We start from the raw sequence: 10,718 nt of genomic DNA, 5'->3' as shown, positions 1-10,718 counted from the left end.
ATTTTGTGAGTGTGTGTTGAGAGATTTAGCAATTGGTTCTTAACAAGAAGTTACCTAAGTTCTAAGACACTATACTTGTCTTCAAATGTTGTGGACTTGAGTTTCTTGTTGTTGTTGTGTTGCTTTCAACTCTTCATTCCTCAACGTTGAATGTTGGTTGATCTTTCAACATGCTTGTTCATTTAAGTTGTTTGTTGGTTTGTCTTTCATGTCGTTTGTTGGTTTGTCATTCATCAAAACCTACGAATACAAACTTCGCATACAAGCAACATGATTTACAATTTCCCCCTTTTTGATAATGACAAACCAATTTTGAGGATATGCATTTATAAATGATTTTGAAAGCAACAATAATGCACTTTGTTTTATAGAAAGCTTTGGAGAAGACTTCACAAAAAAATTTGCAGGAGTTCCCCCTAGATATATGCATTTGTTCCCTTAAAGGGCGTTTATCAAAGAAAACGATTTAGATATCAAAGTTTTTGCTTAGCGGAAGTCTTTTTGAAATCATTGTTTCGCAAACTTATTTCTTCTTTTCAAATCTTCAAACTTCTTCTTTTTCAAAAGTTCAAAATTTCAAATATCCTCAAACTTCTCTTCCCCCTTTTGACATTATCAAAAAGAAAGGAGTTTGAAATGTGTCATAGAAGCATGCATAAAACAATGAATTTTTTTTTTAAGTTCAATTTCTCTATTAATTTCAAGGATGAGATATTCCCCCTTTCAAAAAGAATTTGATTTCCTCTTTTTATATATATAACAAGCATGCATAATTCCCCCTAAAGAAGTGAAATATATTAAAGCATGCACATTAACTTAAAATAGGAGTACCAAGCCTATTTTGAGTTATTCACCAAATAAGCATACAAGCATTAATCATTAAACAAAATTATGAAGGAAATATCAAAGTATTTAAACCATAATAGAAATCCTTAGCTTACTAGGAGTTAGTTTAACAGTTCATATAATCAAATAAACATAAAGCAATAAAAAGTGACTTGATGAAGAGGAGACAATCAATCTTGGTCTTCATCATCATCATTATCCTCTTCATACGGTAGGTGGATGCCGAAATGAACATATAAGTCATCAATACGACGATCCAAGCGACCCGTGCGATGATCTACACGAGACACACGACGATTAAGTGCTTCAAGTTGCCTACCATGCTCTACTTCAATCCTTTGGATGTTTTGGTTGATGGATTGTAATTCTCTCATTACATCAACCAAGGAGGGTGGTTCTTGAGGTGCTTGTGGAGGAGCTTGCTCTTGAGGACCTTGTTCATCAACATTTCTTCTTCCCATTTTGTTGAGAAGATGAGTGTTGATACAAGATTGAGGTGGTACTTCCTTGGCAATCTCATTTGATACATCAATACCAACATAATCAAAGACTTTAGACCATAGGCAAAGGAATCCTAATCCACCATTCCTATCCTTCATCTTGAGCCTAATCATATGTTGTACTATAAAGTATGGCCAATTAATCTTAATCCCATTCATCATAGCCCACATGACAATCAAATCTTCATCATTTACATTCGCATGCCCGGATATTCTAGGTTGCAATATATAGGTGACTAGATATAACAAAGTTCTATGTTCCGCACTCATTGAATTGCAACTAATTTTGGAGTGAGCTCCTTGTACAAGGTTGAACAAATGCATGGCATTGTCCTTTGAATAACCCCATTCATCAATTGGGGTTTTACCACCTTGAAACAAGTCACCTTGATTTGGCAACTCCCAAATGGTGGCTAACTCATCACCATCTAGCCTATAATCCTTTCTTCCTATCTTGAAGAATAATGTAAAATTTGATTCATCTTCCTCATCAATCTCAATCATGAGTGTACTATAGGCTATGGCAACTAAATCCGGATAATATTTACTCTTAATTTGAACAAAATCCATGAGGCCTTGATGAACTAGAATAGCCTTAAGAGTATCAAACTTATGAATGACAAGAAGGGTCGGATCCAAATACCTCGGAGGAATTTCCTTTCTTCCGGCGAGCCTTGCCTCATAGAATTGAAGATCTTCATTAGAGGCAAAGTACCTTGCCAAAGGATGATCATTTGGAGGTGGAACCACACTTGAAGAGCCTTTTGACTTCTTGATGGTTCTCTTGATTCTAGGCATTGTGGATGATTTTGTTTTATGGGTTTTGTAGAGGAGAATGTGGGGACTTCAAATATGTAATTTGTTTGTAGTGGGTATCAAAGTTTTGTGAGTTGTATGAAGCTATATGTGAGCTTGTTTTGGAGGTTATGGAGGTTTGAATGTGGGGATATGAGTTGTGAGGTTGAAGATGATGAAAAAGTGGGGTTTTGTTGCTCAAAAATGCCAAATTCACGTGTTTTTGTGCAATTTGGTCGTGTTTGCATCGATGCAATAAGCTTTGCATCGATGCACATAGCACGTTGTGTGCTTTGCATCGATGCAAAGCTTGGTTGCATCGATGCAACATGCATCATTTTGCCCAAAATCACCAAATTTTCATCCTTTGGTGGTTCTTTCTTCAATCCTTTGAGTTCCATCATGTATATACTCACTTAAACCATTATAAACTTCAATTTGTTGATCCTCCATTGTTTATAATCTTCAAATTCTTCAATCTACCTCAAGATTAATCACTCATTCATCAACTCATAAATCTACAAAACAATGGCTAATTTGATATCTCCAATGCTTAAGTTACTAAGAGATACAAAAATAGCAATATAAATACAATGAATTCAAACAAATCATATTAGATTAGAATCCAAGATACCAAGTTCATTTCGGATGTTAAAAAATCTTTCTTTACATAAAGGTTTAGTGAAGATGTCCGCTAGTTGTTTACTAGTTTCGACAAATTCAATAACCACATCACCCTTTTCAACATGGTCTCTTATGAAGTGATGTCTAATCTCAATATGCTTGGTTCTTGAATGTTGAACCGGATTCTTGGTTAAATTTATTGCACTAGTATTATCACATTTGATAGGAATGTGATCAAGCATGAGTCCATAGTCCACAAGTTGTTGTTTCATCCATAAAATTTGGGCGCAACAACTACCGGCGGCTACATACTCGGCTTCGGCGGTAGACAAGGCTACACTTACTTGTTTCTTACTATGCCATGAAACAAGAGAGTTTCCTAGCAAGTGACAAGTGCCGCTAGTGCTTTTCCTATCCAATTTGCAACCGGCAAAATCGGAATTGGAATAACCAATCAAATTACAAGTGGATCCTTTCGGATACCACAATCCAACATTTAATGTTCCTATGAGATACTTCATAATCCTTTTCACCGCACTTAAGTGAGATTCCTTAGGATTAGCTTGGTATCTCGCACACATGCATACACTAAACATGATATCTGGCCTACTTGCCGTTAGATAAAGTAATGATCCTATCATGCCTCTATACTTCTTTACATCTATGCTTTTACCTTGTTCATCTTTGTCAAGGTAGCAAGTAGTGCTCATTGGTGTGTCCATTGCCTTAGCATTGTCCATTCCAAATCTTTTGAGCAGTTCCTTGCAATATTTGGTTTGGCTAACGAAAGTTCCTTCTTTTCCTTGTTTGATTTGAAGACCAAGGAAGAAGTTGAGTTCGCCCATCATGGACATTTCAAATTCACTTTGCATGAGGTTTGAGAAAAACTTGCAAAGTGATTCGTTAGTTGAACCAAATATTATGTCATCGACGTAAACTTGTACCAAAAGGATATTTTTGTTTTCAATCATGATAAATAAAGTTGTATCAACCTTCCCTCTTCTAAAACCCTTTTCTATTAAAAACTTGCTCAAACGTTCATACCAAGTTCTTGGAGCTTGTTTAAGACCATAAAGAGCTTTCTTGAGTTTAAAAACATGATTAGGATTTTCATAATCCTCAAAACCGGGAGGTTGTTCAACATATACTTCTTCTTGAATGAAACCATTAAGAAAGGCACTCTTAACATCCATTTGATAAAGTTTGAAGTTATAAGAGGATGCAAAAGCAAGTAACATCCTAATTGCTTCTAATCTAGCTACGGGAGCATAAGTTTCGTCATAATCAATGCCTTCCTCTTTATTATAACCTTTAGCTACTAATCTAGCTTTGTTTCTAACAATTGTACCATTTTCATCGAGTTTATTTCTAAAAACCCATTTTGTTCCTATAATTGTTTGATTACTTGGTTTAGGCACCAATTCCCAAACGTCATTTCGTTTGAATTGGTTAAGCTCCTCTTGCATTGCCATAGCCCAATGTTCATCATCAATTGCGGACTCAATGGTAGATGGTTCAATTTGAGAAACAAAAGCACTATATGCAAATAAATTTCTAAAAGTGGATCGAGTTGTTACCCCTTTCGAAACATCACCAATGACGTTGTCTAGAGGATGATCCTTTGAAGTACGCCAGTCCTTTGGAAGTGCATTTATTTGTGCTTGTGATGGTTCAATTTCTTCAACTTGAACACTATCCTTTGTTGAGCTTGTAGAGGCTTCATTTAAATCTTTTTCTTTGTCTTCACCATTCAAATTTAGTGAATCAAAGTTTTCTATATTTTCATCAAAATCTTTTCTAGCACAACAACGGTTAGTTTCATCAAAAGCGACATGAATACTTTCTTCCACAGTCATGATGCGTTTATTATATACTCTAAAAGCTTTGCTAGTTAAAGAGTAGCCTAAGAAGATTCCTTCATCAGCCTTAGCATCAAATTTGCCTAAGTTATCTTTTCCATTATTTAGAATAAAGCATTTACAGCCAAAGACGTGAAGGTGGGAAATATTTGGCTTTCTTCCTTTGTACAATTCGTACGGTGTTTTCTTAAGAATAGGTCGAATGATAATCCTATTCATAACATAACACGCGGTACTAACCGCATCCGCCCAAAAGTACTTAGGAATATTAGCCTCATTGAGCATAGTTCTCACCATTTCTTCTAAATGACGATTTTTCCTTTCAACCACACCATTTTGTTGTGGTGTTCTAGGAGAGGAAAAATTATGCTCAATGCCATTTTCTTCACAAAAAGTTTCAAAAAGATTGTTTTCAAATTCTCCACCATGATCACTTCTAATAGATGATATATGCAAATTCTTTTCATTTTGAATAACTTTGGCTAATCTTTTGAATGCTCGAAATGCATCACTCTTGTTTGCTAGGAACAAGGTCCATGTAAATCGAGAGTAATCATCAATAATAACTAAAGCATAGTAATTGCCACCAAAGCTCATAGTCCTAGAAGGACCAAATAAATCCATGTGCAAAAGTTGTAATGGCCTTGTTGAAACAATGTTTTTGGATTTAAAAGAGGCCTTTACTTGTTTTCCCTTTTGACATGCGTCGCAAAGGACGTCTTTTTCAAAACGTAGCTTTGGTAAGCCAATTACTAACTCTTTAGAGACCAACTTGCTAAGATGGTCCATGTTAGCATGAGCTACTCTACGATGCCATAACCAAGTTTCATCATTTTTACTAACAAGGCATTTCACATCATTTGAGGAAACTTCATCTAGATTAATCATGTATACATTGTCATCATTTTAAATTATAAACCTTATTTATAATTAAGAGTAATATTTTAACACCACCAATTAGCCACACATATAAAAATACAAGAACAATTCTATTGTCATAATTATAATCTAACTTTATAAGCAATACAATACAATGAAACTATATATAAGTAATATAACTAAATTTTATCTACATCTATAGTCACATTTCATAAATAATATAATTAAATAATATTTATGTTTATAATTAAAATATGAATAAAAATACAAAAAATTATCAGGATAGTTAATTTTTTTCGTTCATAATTTTTGTTATTATTTTTGTTGTGAAAAGTTTAATTATTTTAATAATTAATTATTTTTTAAAAAAGATAATTGAATAACACAAAAAAGTCTTATTAAGAGTAATTTATTTATATATAATTAAAAATAATTGAATAATTATATACGGTAAAAAATTAATATTATTAAAATATAAAAATAAATTTATTTTAAAATTAAAAATAAAGTTTATTTAAAAATAAAAATAAAAATCATGTTTTTTTTTTCTTTTTTCCAAAATTTATCTACGAGTAATTCTATAAATATTTTATGATGAATAAAAATATTAAACTCGTACTAAAATTTATTCTAATAAAATTTATTTTTATTCTGCTAAATATTAAATAAACTATTGAAAAGAATTTTGTTTCCTCCATTAGAAAAGGAAGCACGTCACCAAATAATTTATCATCCGAATTATATATGAATCAAATTGATAATATGAGAGCTAACACTACAAAAATCGATAACAAAGTTAGGAACTTACAAAACCTTTCTTAAGATCATAGAAAAAAAACTTTTATATTTGTGTGATATATAAAACAATTATCATATTATTACTATTATTACATTATATATATATATGAGCAAAAAAGTCCAACTATTTTAAAGTAAAATTTTCTTTTAATATTTGATTAAATGTTCTTGTATTTAGTACTTTTTTTTGCACTTCCTCTTAGTTAAAAATATAATCATTATAATTTTTTAGTTATTATTGCTAGGGGTGTTTACAGATGGGATATGGCTGAAATTTCGATCTAATCCGCACTAAATTCATTAGATCAAATTCGATTTTCGCACTTTTTATGTTTGGATCAGATATCAAATATATCCATAAAATAAAAAATATTAAAAAATTTTATTTTTATAAAAAAAGTCAATAATTTTTTTTGTTTACTTTTGTAAACATATTTACTTCTATCTGATTAGAGTGTGGATCCGATTCGATCCAATTCGATCATCTTACAGATCAGATCATATCCTCAAATTACAGATCAGATACGGATAAATACTGTGGATTTATATGGATATAATCTAATCTATGAACACCCCTAACTACTACTATAGGTTCATTGTTGCAAAAGAATGCTTATTTTATTATAAACCATTATTAGATCTTAATTACCATTAAAATAACTTAATTGTCGATAAAGAGATAATACTTATTGGTCTCTGAACATATGTTCGTATTTGAATCCATAGTTGTAAAAATCGAACTAAATTGGCTGGTTCGACCGGAAAGCTAGTGAACCGGACTAGAACCGAATCCTAGTTCGGTTCGATTTACTCCTTGGACCGTTTAAAGAATAAAATCGGTGTGAACTGATAAGAACCGGTGCAAACCGGTCTAACCGAACTGGTCTGCTTGAAAAAATTTTTAAAATATCTCCACAAGGTCTCGAATCAAGAACCTTGGAGCAAAAGCAACATCTACTTGCCACTTAGCCATTGCACTTCTAAATATTATATTTGACAAATACTAATTATATAGTATACATAAATATCTAATTTAATTTAATTTTTGTTTTTTATATTTTTAAAATTAATTATATTTTAATTATATACCATTATTAATATAAATATAAATTTTACTAAAAATTTATTAATTTACTTGATCTATTTTATTGCTAGTATTGTGATTAAGGTTATTTATTTTTATGTTAGTGTTAAAATCTACTGATATTATAGTTAGATGATAGGCTTTGTGAATTAATTATTTTTTTATTGTGTCAAAATAAGATACTATTGTAGTATTAAAATTTTATGATTTTTTTATATTAGTTATTTTTAGAAGTTGAGACTTGATTCTTCATAAAATGTTAGTGAAGATATGTATTTCAAATTTTAATTTTAAGTTTTTAATTATTTTATATTTTATATTTATGTGAGATCGATTTTATCGGTTCAACCAGTGATTTATCGGTTGAACCAATAAACCAGTGAACCAGTAGCTTGACCGGTTCGATCACTGGTTCGGTTCTAACAACTATGTTTCAATCTAATTTCAAAAATTTTGATTTACTCAATTTAGTCCCCCAACTTAATAGTTATGACTCACATTGGTTCCTAATCTTATTTTTGTCACTGTCTCACAAAATCTTTAACGACATGCTGAGATGGACTAACGACCGTTACATTATACATTCTAGCGACTGTTTGATGTGACAATTTAAATTTTTTTTACCTTATTTTTTTCAACTAAACACTTAAAACCCTAATATGAGTCACGGATACCTAAGTTAAAAAATCAAACTAAGTAAATTGAAACTTTAAAAATCAGATTAAAGCTCGAATATAACTTCAAAACAGAACTTTAACTTATGTAGTAATTAATTCAAATGAGAATCAAATAAATCAAAATTCAACATAATTTTTATCAATGTTTTCAAATTCGAAATTTCTATACCAAAATTAACTAGGATTTTTCTTTAAATAAAAAATTTAATGAATAGTGACTTTAATTATCTTAACCAATGTCCTAATTAATTATTTTTATGTCTTAAAAAAACTGTATATGAGAAGAAAATAATTAATTTGTGTACTTTAATAAATAGTTATTTTACTAAAATGAAAGAAACTATTTTTTTTAGAATTTTTAAGAACTAATTAATATTATATATATTTTGTTACACTACATTTAGTTATAAAAATTTTATTTATTTCTAATGTTTATATTAAAAATAAAAAAAAAATTTAAATTAGTGAATCTTAATATATAATATAATAATAATATAATAATTATTTTATATATTGTATGAATAAAAAATTAATTATTTTTTTATTTATAAAAATTTTAAGAGCTTGTTTTATATATATATATATATATATATATATATATATATATATATATATATATATATTTTGATGAATGTGATATTTTTTTTATGTAAATAATCTTTTAAAAAAAATCTAATAGTTAATTTATTACCTTTTTTGTTTTAGTCTAAATTAAATTTTTTTATTGTTTCTGGAAAGAAAATCTTTTGAGGAATTTAATAATATGTGATGAGGAATACCGAATAAATTATACAGAAACCAATTAAAACACAATATGAAAACATCTTTAAAAAAAGACGTTTTATGCGTCTTTATCTGAGTGGCCTCCTATAAGAAAAGGAAAGGGGTAATGGCGGCTAGGAAAGGGAAAAAATATTAAAGTTAGGATTTTGTTGTGTAAAAGTTAGGATTTGTATAAAGTAAAAATATTAATAAGATAATAGGGTTAAGTAATAATTCAAATTAAAATTTAATATAAAATGATTATCTTTGAAATACTATTTATTATCAACTTGAATTCTATTTTCGAATAAATACTAATTTAACGAAAATTGATGATAATTAGATTAATTCTCCTTTATTTATAAAATAAGATTAAAAATATATATATTAAAATTAAGGCATATCAAATACTCATTATTTTTGAATTATAAGAACTCTAAATAATAAATAAGAGTTTATTCAATTTTTATATAAAAATCTCTAAAATATAGTCTTAAATAAATATAATACATCATAAATAATTTATTAATAAATTTTTAAAATTTAAGGGTCTTACAAATAGGATATTGTAGTATAGATATAAGTAGATAGCATTCATTAGTATAGTTACATGCACATAAGTAGTTTCATTCAACAAGTTGTTTACTCCTTTTATCCCTTCTTTTTTATTAGCACAAGAACATGCTATTGTTTAAGTGTGAGAGAATTGATGAATCCATATTTGATAATGAATTTTGTCTTGAATTGAGTGGATTTTATCATATAAACTCACATTTATTTACTTAAATAACATGCTTTTGTGGTTTCTCTCTAAATTGCACCTAAATATAAAAACATGCTTTATACGCTTCAAAAATATTAATTTTAATTTTCTTAAATTTCATTCAATATCTTGATATATTTATTAAGTGATTATAGGTTTAGAAATTAAGGATGGATTGAAAGAAGTGGAGAAAGAAGCATGCAAGAGTGAGAAATTATGAAGAAGTGAAGTTTTGGATTTCAGCAAGTCCGCGTACACGGACCATATTGCTGCGTACGCGGGAACACAAACATACCTCATTAACGGAACACGTGGGGGGCGATTTCTGAAGTCCTTTTGGCCCAGTTTCAAACCCAATTCAAAGATTAGAGGCTGGGGGTGAAGGAGGCAACAACACAATATACCATTAGTTAGATTTTACATAGTTCTTACTTTTAGAGAGAGAAACTCTTCCTTCTCTGTAGGTTTTAGTGTTCTTTGTTCACTTTTGTTTCAATCTATGGATTAGACCTTCGTTAATTTCAGTTTTATTACCATAATTGTAGTTTCTCTAGTTTAATTTTACTTAGTGATCCTGCAACTCTAGTTATTTTGGTTTGTGATTTTGGATCTTGTTGAATTTAATTTCTAATTAATGCATTGAGGTTTTTATGTTTCATAGATATTATTTGAATTATTATTGTTGATAGTTGATAGTGGGTAAATTTAATTTGAATTAATTTTTCAATTTTATGATGCCTTTTATTAGTGATCACCAAGTGTTTGTGAAAATGCATCTTATGAATATGGAGTAGATTTTCATTCTTGGCTTTAGGGTTGAGTAATTGGAGACTATTGAGTTGTCAAAATCTAGTGTTGATTGGTAATTGGAGGTTGCTAGTTGGCTTGAATTCCACTAAAGTTAATCTTTCATTAGGATTTGATTAGGACTTGTGGACTAGAATCAATTGTGCTCACTTGACTTTCCTTTAATTGTTAGAGGATAACTAAATGAGAATAATAGACAATTACCATAATAATTGAGGATGATAATGAGGATAGAAATTCTAATTCTCACCCCTAGCTAAAACTTTTATTATTGATTGATTGTCATTCATCTTTATTAGTTTTGATTTCTTAGTTTTCTCAATT

The sequence above is a fragment of the Arachis hypogaea genome, chromosome 16 (assembly GCF_003086295.3).
Source record: "Arachis hypogaea cultivar Tifrunner chromosome 16, arahy.Tifrunner.gnm2.J5K5, whole genome shotgun sequence".
Taxonomy (NCBI): Eukaryota; Viridiplantae; Streptophyta; class Magnoliopsida; order Fabales; family Fabaceae; genus Arachis; species Arachis hypogaea.
The sequence above is the reverse complement of the archived record's forward strand: the minus strand, read 5'-3'. Positions refer to the sequence as shown.